The sequence below is a fragment of the Xyrauchen texanus genome, chromosome 37, assembly GCF_025860055.1.
Source record: "Xyrauchen texanus isolate HMW12.3.18 chromosome 37, RBS_HiC_50CHRs, whole genome shotgun sequence".
Lineage (NCBI taxonomy): Eukaryota > Metazoa > Chordata > Actinopteri > Cypriniformes > Catostomidae > Xyrauchen > Xyrauchen texanus.
Window position 1 is genome coordinate 20,107,360 of NC_068312.1, and position 15,939 is coordinate 20,123,298.

Here is a 15,939-nt window from a genome sequence, read left to right on the forward strand (position 1 = left end):
TATGCATTGCACTGCCACACAATTGGCTGATTAGAGAATTGCATGAATAAGTAGGTGTGCAGATGTTCCTAATAAAGTGCTCAGTGAGAGTAAGTTGAGGTATGTCAAAGTTATTGAAATAAGGAAGTCCATATCATTAACAAACATACAGCATAGTATTGTTGCTTCTCTAGGATATCTTAGTTTTTGTTCACTTTGTACTTTTCCCTGGCGGAGATGAATAAACCCTCCTGTGGCCAGCACTGGTCCTGAGCTGTCTCACCATTAAAACTGTGGATACACTTTCTTGGGAAATAACAAAAACAGTTTTAAACATTTCTTCAGGCCTTCCTTTTAAGGTTTTCACCCCCTCCCTTTTGCTGGAGCATCTTGAGGGTGCTGTTATTGGCAGATGCTGAGTTACTGGCGCTCTCACAAGAATGGACGCTGGTTTCTGAAACATCAGCAATAGAATGAAAAGACACAGCCCGCTCTGTTAATCTCACCCCAGTGCCTACTTGGGCTGGGCAATATAGCTAAAATACATTTTTATATCCATATTTTCAGCCTTTTAACATAATGCAATTTATTTCAGTAATTTATATATTTGCTCAGAAATGGCTTTAAAGGATGATTTTTTTTTTTACTAACATTTTAGGAACTTTTGTTTAAACTAAAGAGCCATTTTAGCCAATTATATTCAAAATATTTAAAGTAAAATACAGTAATAAAAATAATTATATTTAATAATTTTTGCACACCAATATGATAATACATGTATTGTTAAACATTTGAATGAAAAATGGCACATGTGCACATCTTTGAGTGCCGCAGACAAAATGTTGAATCAGATTTCTGAATCAATTCACTCAAACGGACAGTTAGCATGGACAATTCCATGAAAATTCCTACTCTAACTTTCATATTCTAATGCCATTTTTAGTACCGAAGTTGAAATCGGAGATGCCATTACTTTGTTTCTGTCTGACATGTTATTTCACATTTTCTCTTTCAGATTCAAATGAACACCTTTAGCTTTCCACATGCTGTGATAGAAAGATTGTTTCTGCTTTTAGCTTCATCCTGTTTTTGTTCCTTAATCACTTTATCATGAAGAGAGACAAAGTTCTACTCTTCTTTCTCTCCACCAAGGTTAGGTGGTAATGTAATGACTGAAACATCCATGTTAATTTGTAAAATCATAATTGTTTTTAAGATCTAGTCTTAGTCTATTTTATATATATATATATATATATATATATATATATATATATATATATACAATTTTTATATATAAAAATTATATGTATTAACAGTCAACAGCTCTCGGGACATAAACCTGTGTCTGGTATCTACCCTGTAAGGAGAGCTCAAAAAAGTTGTTTAATTATAGTTCTGATCTACCATGAGAGCATAAAAGTCTGATCTGTTATAGTGAAGTGACTGACTTTGATCTTCATGGTGGTTTCATCTGTAGGGATGTCAGTAATAGGCAGGGAGAATGCATAATGGTATTTTGAGGCTGTTCGGGGTACTGACGGCCAGGCTGGAGAGTTGTTTGGCATCCGCAACCTATTACGCCTGCAAACTGATGGAACCTGCCCAACCCACAGCATACTGCAGGTCAGAATGGCAAAAACATGGCAGTTGCAGTTGGCACTTGTTAACCTTGAACTTTCAAACTCAGCATTACAGTCTTCCATATCCTGGTATAAACAATTAATGTGTCGCATCAGTTGCTATAGCTTTTCTTTTGATATCAGCACAGATTTTTGGCACACATTGCTGACTAACTATCAACACTAATCAAGTAGAAAACAGTTTCACTCTGAGCTGATTATTTATCTAAATTGTGAGAATGTAATTGTAATTTGGAGGAGTCTGACGAGTATACTGATAACACCTAAAGGGGTCCTCTGTCTGCAAGGTCCTAGCAGATTGTACATGTCTCTAATCACATGCTTTAAATGGGCTGTTTATATTAAATGAATTCCCTCTCATTTATATTATGGGAATCGCATGCTTAGCCGACAGAGGGAGGGCTGAGTGGAGGTGGGGATCATGATGGCCAAAACACAAGACGTGGATGAGAGGATGCAAGAGCCAGTGAGTATCCACCCTTTCATAGACCCGTGTCTGAAATGGTTCTCTTTCCCACCCATCTTTTTTCCCATAATCCCACTGTTCCCACGATATGACAGCAAACACATGGTCATAATCAACCCCCTCTCAAGCTCAATGGTGAAGACCACACAGAAACTTACTATCTATACCACATTTATTTGCTCAGCAGAGGACTTATCTAATTGTTTCTCTGGAACGAACCTTACATGTCCAGTACGGTTTTCTGAAAAGGAAGGGTAAAAACTGCAGCGTAGCAGTCTGTTAAAATCAAAATTGTGCTAAAAGCTGTATGCCTCTCTCAGTTGATTTGCAGTAAAATTGATTTTGGTATTGTATTTGAAGAAGAAAATGCAAAAACTATAAATTATGAAAGTTATTTTTGGTCATAACTATCCTTAGTACACAGTGTAAATCGGTGCTTGATATTATAGCTCCAGGCTTTACATTACAAGCTAATTATGCTCTATTTAAATATTTAAATGGCTCTGGTAAACACTTAACATCCCCCAGCACTTATGAACCCACCTGCTTCCAAGGTTGATGTGGAAGGAGTGTGGGAAAAACTAGAGGATATGGAAAATTGGAGCAGGTGTAATAACGTTTGTTTCTTTGAAATCCCCAAGGGAAAGGAAGGTCAAGACATGGTGAAGTTTCGATTTGATCGACACAGCCGACTGCCAGCTCGAAATTGAGTGTGCCCACAGAGTTTTCAGTCAGCTTTCCAGAGTGGGTGACAGACCCTGATCTCTCCTAGTAAGATTCTTGCGGTCGGCTGACAGAGACATTGTTCTTCAAGTGGCGAGGAATAAAAGCAAGTTGTGCTGATAGGACCACAGTATCATGGTTTTTCCCGACTTTGCACAAGCTATGGCCTTCATTAAATCAATGGTGTGCACTCGATCAACACAAGTTTTGTTCTGTTATCTGCCCACTGACTCCTGCCAGACTTTCTTTTTTCCTTTCTTTTTTTTCTCTCCCTTTGTTAACTTGCTGTAGAGCACATTTGCTCATGTTGTGGGTTTGATGTTATTGTTTAATGGGGACTTTTTTTTATTTAATTTTATTGAACATAATTATATTCGATTTAATAGCATGATTTATGTTAAGAAAAAGGTAAAATAATATATATATATATATATATATATATATATATATATATAGGGGATTTGAGCCGTGTCTTTTACCGGACTGGATGCTGCAGTGTGTCATGGTCATCTGCAGAACAGACAGAGGCCATTGATGAGGTGTTGGTGTCATTCTGTGGCAGATAGTTGAGCTCTCCCAATCTGCATGAGCTCTTCCTCGAGACCGGACTTGAAGACAAAGGAGGTTGAGTAGCAGCAGACACAGAAGCACCGGATGAAGGAAGTCTATGGTGACGATGACGCAGGGCCAGCCTGTTGTCAACCCTAAACGCTAGGTCCACCAAATCGTCATGGTTGGCAAGTCCAAGGCATAGATCATGTCTTTAATGCGTTCGGATAGCCCATGCAGAAACCGGTTCCACAACGCCTGCTGATTCCAACCGAACGATGCAGCGAGGATATGAAATTCAATGGAGAAGTCAGAAACTGAATGATCTCCTTGCCTCTTTCCCAGACATAGATTGGTCAAAGACCTTGTGAAGTTCATCAGAAAATATGTGGAAGGAAGAGCAGCAAGGATGCTCATTCTCCCACACAGTGGTCACCTACTCATGAGCTCTACTGGTCAAAAAGGGGATGACGTAGGCAACATTGTCTTGTTCAGAGGGAAATGATGATGTCTGTAATACAAAAATCAGAAAGCACTGGAACAGAAAAGATTGACAGATCTTAGGCTCACGGAGTATGTTGCAGGAGGATTTAACTGGGGCTCAGAGGATCTTGATGCAGTTGAGACCGCTGTGGGTGGAGGTGTGACTTCGGTGGGGGGACCAGCGTTGGAGGAGAGGTGAAGCTGTTCAATCCTTGGCATCAGGTGGGCTATCCGTCTCGCCACATCCTCAATGGCTTGACTGGTGGATGTGAGTTGCTCCTGTTGACGACCGAGGAGTGCCCCCTGTGGTGAAATAGTTTTAACCAGAGATGTTCCCTCTGCTGGGTCCATGTTTGTCCAGATTGTTCTATCAAGTGGGGTTTATGTAAGGACCCAAATGCAGAGGGAACGAAACTTAAAACAGTTTTTATTGAAACACAAATTAATGTAATAATGAACTGATGACTGAAAACCTGGTCCTGGTTGCAGAAAGGTGAATAACGATGATGACAGTGATGAACTGGGACACCCGGACATGTGTGGAAAGGCAGTGAGGATGATAACGGCGATGAGGTAAGTTGTCCACAGAGTAGTAATGACTGTGAAGAGATGAGACTCGGGCAAGAAATGGCGGAGAGGATGACAATCTGACAAGGTGAGTGATCCACAGAGCAGTAACAGTTCAGAGAAAATGTCCATATGATAAATCCAACATTCATACCAGTAGCGGTAACCACCGAATCCACACTGATAAATACTAAGAGAAACAAAGGTGAAAACAGAACGACAGGAAGGCAAAACTGCACACGATAAACAACAATCTGGCGACTAGATGAGGCTTGAGAGTGAAATAAATACACAATTGTAATGACACACAGGTGAATCCGATTACCTCGTGAGCGGTGCAAATGATCGTCTCCAAGGAAACGCTAATTACTCCGCACTCACGTCAAAACACACAATGCGAATTAAAACACACAGACACACAAAAGGAACCAGCAAATAAGCCGGAACTGTGACACAATCTGGTCGCAATAGTGGCCGGAATGTCTCATGAGCGTCCATGGGCCATTGGATTTCTGAGCGATGGACACCAGTTGGAACTGTTATGTTTGAGGATGAAGTGCATTTTTTTTCTGTTCTGTGGGTTATTAAGGATTTTATGACTACAATAATGTTAATTTGTGGTCTATATAATTTAGCCTTTGGTACACAATTTTTGGTTCACAATTTTCGCCATGTCAATATGTCACACTTTAATATAGGTAAAATGTTTCTCTCCACGTTGAATGTTAATGGGCTGGGGCACCCTATAAAAAGATGTTAGGTTGTATCTTTTCTTAAGCGCAAAACTTTTTATATAGTATTCCTTCAAGAAACGTACCTTTCTTTACAGGAAGCTGAAAAACTTGGCAATGCATGGGGTGGGCATGTGATTTGTAGTGCTGGTTCAAGTAAGAGCAGGGGAGTCATCACATTGAAAAGTAAGCGTTTACAATTTAAATGTCTCAAAAAGATTAAAGATAATTTAGGAAGAATTATTATTGTTTTGACTGAAATACAGGGGCAAAATCTGATTTTGGCTAATATGCATCTGTCACGAACGCCGGTGAACATTCACTGAACTTTTTGTATTGAATAAACCGCATATGGATCCCTCTCAACCTGAGTCTGCATTACAGCACCCAACGCTGATGATCAGAACTTTTGGTAAAGTTACATGATTGAGGTAAAGTTACATGCAGCTGGGATCCTTCATGATATGGTTTTGGGTGGAGACATCAATCTTTTAATGGATCCGGTCCTTAATTATAGTGATGCAAAGGTGCGTAGACCCTGTAGAGTAACATTGGAACTACAGAGGATGTGTCTTACAGACATTTGGAGACTTCTGAATCCATCTGGGAGGGACTACACCTTTTGATCAGTTCACAAAATTTACTCTAGAATAGATTTTTTTATATATATATCTAAGTCACTTATTCCATATGCCACTGACTTCTCGTGTGATTCACTACATCTGTCAATGGCAGGGAAGGTCAATATTATAAAAATGATTTGTATCCACAAATTCAATTATCTACTACAGTCTCTCCATCTAGAAGTTCTTTTTTTTGAAATGGTAAACAACCTTTGTTGCATTTCAGTAAGTTACTGTACATAGATCAATTGACAAAGCAATTGACAAGCCTCCCCAAAATGTTGTTTTATTTCTATACTTTTAATGTTGTTTTCTTTCTATGCTTTTAATCACAGACACCTGGCCCACTGATCTCTTCCACCTGAGAGAGCCCTTCCCTGGTACAACCTTGAATGGGCAGTCCTTACCCCAATCTCACTATTGCAAAGTCTTTCTATCAAATTGCCTAGAGAAGTAAAAATGCACCCCATTATTTCACACTTACATGCAGTATTGACAAAGGTTTCTCACATTTTCAGTCCTGATACTTACCTAAATGTTTCCTCAAGCATATGGCTGAACCGCTTGTTTTAACAAGTCCCCCTTTTGCTGAAAAGATGGATTGAGAGGGGTGTTGCTACATTTGTTGACCTTTATGAAAACTGAGCTTTGAGATCATTTGAAATATAACCCTAAATATGTCACAATTTTTCAGGTATTTACAGTTGCGCCATCTACTTTGTACTATGTTTGGTGGTAGTACATAGCCCCTTAAAGCTGTAGACACTCTCTTATGATGCTCACAGCCTTTGGAAAGGGACATGAAGTGTCAGTGTGTTATTCCTCGTTGATTCAATGTCTTGGTGACATGGCCTTAAGAGATTATGAAGAAAGAGATTTGAACTTGGTATTGGAGGATGGGGAATGGGAAACGGTTTAAAAAATATTAAAACTATGTCTAGCGATGCAAGAGTACGCCTTAATCAGTTTAAGATTTTGAAGCGTTTCTGTTGGACTCCCTCTAGATTGTTTAGGCTTGGCTTAAAGACATATATATAATGTGAGTTAAGTTGATTCTGTGTGTATATGTTCTGTTTATTCCATATTTCACTTAAGAATCAATACAAATGTAAATAGCAGACATATATATATATATATATACCAATATATTGAGAATATAGGGAGACTGATGCATTATTCACAGTATGTCATGCTAGTGGTCTCTGCAGAGCATTTGTTTCCCATGTTATTTGCTGTGGTTTGTTTGCCGCGACTCTTTATTGGTGAAGCTTTTTTCAAGATTCATAGGTACTGCAGTTCTTTAACAGGAATGCGTTAACAGCAGTAGTTCAACCAAAAGAAGAATTCTGGTGTCATTGGTGCCATAATTTCTCCTGTAAAAGACAAAAAGAGAATATTTTGAAGAATAGCCTAGCCACACTTTTGTGCGAATGGAGACTGGTGCGGTCAAGATCCAAAATTACCAAAAAAAAACACTCCATAATTACGATTAAGATGGTCCATTTGATTTGTACTCTATATTCCTAATAGCTTTGTGATGAACAGACTGAAATGTAAGTTGTTATTCACTAATAAATATAGAATTAACTATATTTACGGCACTTGTCACCATTGACTTTCATTATATGGAAAAGAGCAGTATGGATATACTTCAAAGCATTCACTTTTTGTGTCCCATTAAAGAAAGATAGAACACACACACAGGTTTGGAACATAACAAAACCATTTGTATTAATGGTTCAATTATTTCTTTAAACAAATGGAAACTTCTGTATTTTTATACCATCGTTTTTTCTAATATGAATATGCTACACAGTGTTGAGCTCATTAAATGGAGACTCTACACTGTACAACTAATCCATATTGGTTATCTATAGAATCCACTGTCAGCAGATATTTCTTCTGAGCGAGCAGGTGGGTCAGCAGTTACTGGATTCAAGCCCACTGGAGTGTTGGACTTCAGCAGTGCTAGTGAGGATGAAGATCCCTGCTGCTCCAGGCAGAGAACCTCAGAATCACACACAACAGAGGAAATGGTACCTGGTGCTACCTGTATTGGAAATTCAGGTCTTTACTGTCTGCTCCAGAAACATATATCTCAGAGAATACAGCTGGGAACAGACAGCAGTGAAGAAGAGTCAAGCAACCAGAGTCAGGACGATGAGAACTGGGAAAAGCCCACCAAGGCTAAGGGAGAAAGATCTAGCACAGGCTGCGATCTGTCCAGAGAATCAGAGGAGACTGAGGGAGTCTCTGCTAGGAAAAATCATGGATCTCGAATGCAGACAAAATCAGAGCCCACAGCTTGTTTAGTTAAATGCATATGGAAGAGTCTGCAGACCTTGAGGTTGGTGGCAAGAATAATTTTCACAAACGGGTAAAAGTTTGCAGAAAAAATGTCTGAAGATGGTATTGAACGTTTTTCATTTTTTGAAGATGAAGTGCCCTGGGAAAGAGCATTTTTTTATTATTATTTGCAAATTTGAGCAAATATTATATAAAATAAGTGTACACATTTTGCTTCAGAAAATGTAATTACATCTGATTTGCTATTGTTAATTTGTATTATGTATATCAGCATTCATATCAGCCATGCTTCTCGTAATCTCCTCAATATTGTTCCTGCATCAGCAGTTTTTGTCTTTTTGGGCTTGGGGTTCGATGTGCACAATTAAAAAAATATGTTGAAATTATGCAGACTGATAGCATCAACAGATGCATATACCATCTATTAACAACCTCTATGCTCATGGTACGTCTGTCTTTAAATGTTTGTTAGTTATCTTTAGAAATCATGTTGCCTAAGTAGAAAATTATTGGGATTTTCACTCCTGAAACCTGACTGTTGCTCTGTTATGTTTCTAAATCAGTAGATTTATGATTTTCACATAATAAAGTGAGTACACTGAAACGAGTGAGATAAAAAATCCCATTGACTTGTATTGAAGGAGAAATCTGAGCCATATCGAGGGACCAGAATATCCACCCAGCAACAGCGTAGTAAGGATGCCACCCTGGAAACCACCCTTGCGTTGTGGTGGCAATTTTTGTGCAAGTAAGCACAACGTCTAGGTTATGGATGTAACCTCCGTTCCCTGATGGAGGGAACGAGACGTTGTGTCGAAGAAGCGACACTAGGGGTCTCTCTTGAGCGCCTTTTGCACATCTGATCTATGAGAAAAGGCCAATGAGAAATTGGCAGACAGAATTTGCATGTCCCGCCCTGGACGTACGGGTATAAAGGGAGGGAAATGCCTCTGTTTCATTCAGGATTTTTCTGAGGAGCCGACAATGAGGTTCGGCCGTAACAGTGGCTCGGTTCAGCGACGTGGCCGGGAGGACACAACGTCTCGTTCCCTCCATCAGGGAACGGAGGTTACATCCGCAGGATGTGTGATAGGGGAACGGCTGTGTCAGGCTGCACGTACCCTTCCCCAATATTCCATAAAATCGTCAAAGCCTTCTGGTTCTTTACCACCGATAGGGGGAAACAAGGCGACGTGCCAAGCATGGGAACAGGCCGCGCCAGCTACGCCTTTTCTCTGTCTATGTTTCTCTCAGAGTTTATGCGGCTGGGGCCATCTTAACGCTATTATATGCATCGGGAAAGGCAATCTTTCCCAGTTTTCCTATTCTTTCAGGGGGGAAAGACCCTGCGGAGACGACACCTGCCCAGACTGGGGGAAGTATAGAGAGGTAAAATGCATCACATGGGCTTTTAGGTCACATGTGGATAATGGCGCGGTGGTAGATCCTACCTCATTGGGAGGGAGGATTTGCTACAGACACGGCGACCAGGGGCCAGTGGGAACTGCCCAAGGGAGACGCGGTCCACTCGCAAGGGGATCGTACCGTAGAAAATACATACAGGGGATTAGTGGGATCTCCTGGGATAAGAGCGCACGATTTTACCTCAGCAGAAGGAAAGGGCGCTAGGTGCAAGCGATCCACCTTGTCAGTTTGTCAGCATGTTACCGAGTTCTAACGGCTCGGACCTGAGAAACACGGGACGAAACCGACTCAACCCTGAGATTGGGTGGGGGGTGGGGGGCAAATTGAATTGCCTAACCGAGTCGAATGTTCCTGACCAGCCAGTGTGATGGATTGGGAAGTGAGAGCCATGCTTGCCCGGGCTACCGTCAGCGCAGGGCTGGACTGGAACCCTCCATCCTCCCCACAGCCTTCGCGGATGGATGATTGGTTCCACGGGTCTGCCCGCCGCTCACAAAAAAATATGTTTTTTTATTCTATTCACTAAGTCGCTCTACTTTTCTCCCCTCACGAGAATCTGAATCACCATCATCTTTACAGCAAAGCAAATAATCGTGTCAATTAGGCTGAATACACAAACAGAAGAACAGCAAGTCAGTGAGAGGAAATTCCTGGTAGCAAGGGGCCATGTGCCAGTTCTCCCCACAGCTATAGTGTGCTGTTCCTGCCTGGCCCCTGGGGCTGCAAGAGCGAGGGAAGAGGGGAGACCACCCCTGAGCATTCTCACCCACCCATTTCCCAAGCCTGGCCAAAGTCAAGAGCAAAACCCCCTCTTTACTTTTCTCCTCAGCACAATATCCCAAATTGTACTGTTTGCTCATGTAATGGTAAAAACACACACATACACTTGCAGGAACATGATTCAACTCCACACAGACACTTACTTGAGGCTCTTGCTTCATACATAGTTTTTCCCTTTGAAACCACTAAGGGTGGTAACCTCCATTAGAAGTTTCACCACAAGCAGCTTCTGAGATATTTCAGTTTCAAATTACTAAATGGTTTTCCTTGAACACCCCAGCCGCTGAATTTTCTGTGTTGTTATTTTATGTTTTCAAACGGGGTTTCAACTACGTGGACTTCGCTATTTAATTCAGCTTAAGAGTGCATATGGTTGTTTCATGTCACATGTTTTGTAGCTTTTAATATTAAGTGAAGCTTCTGGTTCTCATTATGTTGTAACTTATTGGCTGTGGTCTTATGAGATTATATACAGACTGCCATAAACTCCTTGCCTCTATTTTGCAATGCAAGGAGTATAAAATGGTGCCCTGTACAATGCCCTCAGTGAGCACCTGTATATAGTTTATATATTAGCCTTATAAGTTATGAACCACAGATTATTAACCACAGAAGTTCATAATTTAGTCAAATCACTGAATTTATAAACTTGACTTGGTCAGACCTGATTCAGTTTTAGGAATAAAAAATAAATGTTATAAACCTTATACAGTATAAAATTTATTACATTTTAACATGGTTTCCGCCATTGAAATATATATGGAAGCTTGAATGAAGTTACATTACAAACAAACAGATGGATCTCACAGTAAAATTGCAAAAAGTTGGTTGTTTTTTCTTTGGATAAAATTGGTCTGTGCTTACTAAAATGGGCACATGTGAGCTCCATTTTCCAGGTGAACTGGCCACAGTGGGGTGCCAAAAGGGAGTTGTGAAGCAAGTTGTTTTCACCTATACAGGCTTGATTACAATGAAGATTCATTTTATTAAATGAACCCCCCTCCAACCTAAACCTAACCAACAGTGGCATAAAGGTGTAATGTTAGAGGTAAAAATGCAACCTCAGAATCACACTCGTCACTGATTATGAAATGTCTAATAGGAAATGCCACTTGTCTGTTAGTCTAAATAATGTGGCCGATCCTATCATACCGGAACTCTTATAAAAATCTTGCCAACTTGCCTTGTGATCATATTGAAACCAGTGTTATTATAGTATTGATTGATTATTCATTTTTATTTTTATATTATTTTCAATTTTAAGTTGAATATAAGTTTGAGTATTTTTCTTAAAAAAATACTTGGTTGCAAAAACAATATTGGTTAAAAACATTACTATTTAATAATTTTTTTTTTTTTTTAATTTTAGTAATTTTAGTTTATGTGAAATGAATGAAGATTAGATTTATGGCACACTTAAGTTCTGTGGTGCTGTTAAATTTACAAACAGGCAAAATTATTGACCGAGATAATAATTATATAATTATACAACAAATATACAGATTTAAACAACATATTATTTGTTGTATACAGAAACAATGCAACATGCTGACATCACTACTGTGATAAATGTATTTCTAATCACTGCCAATTAAGGAACAAAAATAACATGGTAATTAAAACATATAATAAAAAATACGATATGTCCACTTGTAATTTTTAAACGTGTTACAGTTAAAACTAAAATCCAGTATCTTTATAGCATTTGGTAACATGAACAGAAAATGTAAAATACATATGATTTAAAGTACAACACTGAAGGTCTATGTATGCAAGTTAGGTAGTGAAAGTGTGAGCAACAATGTGAAGAATAGGGAGAGGGATTGCGTGTCAGAAGCCTTCTGCTTGTTTTTAACTGACAACTTCAAGATCCTCAAAAATGTCAACATGAACATGAAAGAACAGAAATATGAGTACATCTATTTCATAATGTGTATGTTAACGTACATACACACAAATTATAAAATAGATATTCATTATATTTGAACTGTACTGTTATTGTATACATATGTTTGAAATATTTTAAATTGCTAAATTTCTTTTGTTGACCATCAAGTGTACTCTATGTTCCAAATATGTGGTTGTTCTGTCAGCTGTCCGCGTTCAGAGAATATGCATTAAATGAGTTAAACATTAAATGAATGCTTGTGAGGCAGGTGAACAAATCAGATGTTATGCCACAGGAGCAATCTGTCGATTGACAGCACCATCGCCCCCTATACGCATATTACGCAGTCCGCAAAAGGTACAAGCATACACTAGAGTGGCACCACAAACTCCAGGGACTTCAAGGACCCGAAGCAGTCGCAAAACAGACGATCGCCTCACGCTCGCACATTCACACCACCAGGGTTGGGGAGTAACGGAATACATGTAACGGGATTACGTATTTAAAATACAAAATATAATTAACTGTATTCCACTACAGTTACCATTTAAATCATTGGTATTTAGAATACAGTTACATTCAAAAAGTATTTTGATTACAGAAGAAATTACTTTGCATTTTATTGTCATTTGTTTAATTTAATATTTAGTTCTTTCATATGGAAAACATTTATACATATAAATGATGCAATCCAAAGTGTATTTGAACAGCTGTGAAACACTTTCTTGTGATGTGTTACATTCATACGAGCAGACAGAGAAGCAAGTTTGAAGTAAGTTGAAGCAGAAGAAATAGAAATAAACCTTGTGTAAATTGTCAGCTTTACACTAAACTAAACTGCTATTCCTAGCCATTTTACATGCACACGTTACCAGGCACGATCATATATTATTTATCAAGAAAATTCATGTTAGATCATAATTTCTTTTTTCTAGTAAGAAATTTGATATTAGGAAAATATCGTATTCTAAATTTTAGAATTTATAGAACTAAATTTTGTATTGCTTTAGTGTAAAAATGTTGTAAAAAAATCAGTGCTGAAGTAATCCAAAGAATTTAGAATATGTTACTGACCTTGAGTGATCTAACGAAATACATTACAAATTACATTTTACAGAATGTATTCTGTAATCTGTAGTGGAATACATTTCAAAAGTAACCCTCCCAACTCTGAGCACCATGCATCTATTTATACTAATTTTAACTACTGGCCCAGGCATGTGACCTTTCAAGACATGATGATAAAGTCTTTTGTTTAGTTTGTTTAATGTTGCTCATCAATAGCTTGTTTCTGCTGTCTTTGCCATAGTCAAGGAATGCCTATAATTGCGCAGCCCTCCTTTGATTTCTGCCAACCGCCATTACATCAATGTACCCATGAAACTAGTACATCAGCTAGCGCATTTTGCAGACTCAGCTTAGGCATTGCTCAGAACACCTCCACCTACTGTTGTGGTGGTATCTGACCGTTCAAAACCACAGATGAGTTATTTTTGCCCCTTGATATTCACATTATTCATAATTCATAATTCTGGACAATAACACTGTTTGAAACAAACAAACATTAATAAACCTGAACAATGTTCTATAGTTATTTGTACCACTGTGATCTGTAAGATCTTGCATGCAGCAGCTGGAAAGATGGCTCAGTCCTTTGGAGTTGACGCAGTGCAGGACTTTGCAGAAGAGATTCTGAAAAGCAATTCTGATTAGAGACTAAGCCAATTATGGCACCTCTATGGCCAGAAGAACCCTGAAATCAAGTACATTATCAAAAAGACCTTTTCTTAACCCAATGCTGAGCCAAAGCCACCCACATCACAGGCACCCGCTATGTCCAGTCCAGACAGACAAAAACATAACTCAAAAAGAGCCCACCCAACAAGCTCGGCTCAGCAAGTTGGAATCCCAAACCCTAAATTTGAGGATCAGAAAGGAACATCAAAGAAAATGAGAATATGTGGTAGAGGACCCCCTGAGGTTCCCCACAATTTCAGTACAGACCACACAAACAAGAAAATTAAGACCTTGTCCACTGCAAATGACTCAGACTAAAGTGTAAACAGAGTCTTTTCATTCCTGTCAACAAGCTCTGGACTTCTTCTTCAGAGGAGCTGTGCTCCAACAGGAGAAAGTGATATCAACAATGGCAGTTCCTCACCAGCCAGATTCCCTCAAGGACCAGGAATAACCTTCATGGTCATCTCCTGTCCCCAAAAGTGATTGCGCAACCTCAAGCTCAAAAAAGAACTCCTGCTCCCTCATCAGTGACCTTATAAATGATACAACCATTCTGAATGACTTGTTCAAATCAAAGAAGAAAAGTGTAGAGCAGCCAAGAGAATCAACAACATTCACATGCAAAAAGAGAAATGAGTAGAGGAAAGGACTTTTGAGATATTAACGAAGGAAATGAAGAGAGTATTAATAAACTTACAGATCTGTTTGAGGTAGAGAAGATCTGTAAGCATGTTAGTGTCTCTATCAAGTCTAGGAGTAATGAGAAAACTGAAAGCTCTCAACTTTGGAAGAAAAATTTGAAATTTTTATGGAAACTCTAGAGAATTAGACAAACTTAAAACACCCAGACCCAAACGTTTTCCTTTTTCATTTTAATATTTTATAAAAAAAAAAATTGGAAAATAAGCAATGTTTTAAAATGTAAAATTTTATGGCAAGTGTAGACGTGTTTTATTTTAATGCATATTCTTTCATTGAAATACTCAAAAGTTCTGAAATTTTCAGTTGATTCCTCAGGATTAAGTATATTTGTACAGTATATTTGACTGGCAATATAATACATGTATCACAGTGTCTTATTTTATTTATATGATTTGGAGTTCATGTTTTGATGAGGGTACAAGTGTACAATATATATTGTCCTTAAAAGAAAAAATAACCTCAATCATCTTCTAAATCATCTTCAAATACAATTAAAAACACTTCAAATTAGTGTATATTACAATAAATCAACATCGACAAAGATATGTGTTCGTAGGTTCATTCAGCGGTACAGATTTTGGATGAAGTGCTATCCTTGGAAAAACTTACTGAGTTTTATGTAATTGTAATGTGTATTTAATACTGTATGAGATAATGAAATATAATTTTCTATAAGGATATGTTGTGTAGCTGAACACTGAACATGATTTGGCAATATTTACTAGGATAAATCCAAATTGGAAACAGCACTTTATTCACTTTTTGTTTTTACTCGAAAAAAGACAATCATATATTCCCGTCAGACTGTATCAGTGCTTCTCATTTGGTTTCAGGCAAGCTAAATGACTTAAATAGTTGATGGTCTCGAGGCCAAAAAAGTGGCATAAATAGTTTTGCAGTGGTGAAATTGCTTTGACGAAGTGGCATGAATCTCTCTCTCTCTTGCCGCTGCCTCTTCTCATGGAAACTTAAAGGCCACTGCTGCTCATTTCATCTCAACACCTGTGACCCTGTGGCTGTCCTTCTTGGCACTGCTGCATTTTCATTCTTCAAAGCTTTAGCAGTGGCACTATTAAAGCAATAAAACGTGTGACATGCAGCTGTTGCTTGACGTTGCTCAGCTGTTATGCTGTGGTAAACTGAGGGTCTCAAGGGAGGATGGGGAGGATTTTCATCCTTACCACATCTAAAATGCTGAAATTAGAAAGTGCTGATAGGTGCCAATCCACTGGAAGTTGGTACTAGAACAGGACACTTTAGACTGCCTCTGAATCCCACAGCATGTTAGAGCTCTTTAAACTTCTGGGAGGTAGAAGACGGCCAGTGTGTCTTGTAC

At 38.7% G+C, this 15,939-nt stretch overlaps 1 pseudogene; it reads left to right on the forward strand.

The window, feature by feature from the left end:
• Positions 1-1,458: 1,458 nt before the first annotated feature.
• LOC127630553 (DNA excision repair protein ERCC-6-like 2) lies at positions 1,459-13,874 on the forward strand (annotated as a pseudogene).
• Positions 13,875-15,939: the final 2,065 nt, after the last annotated feature.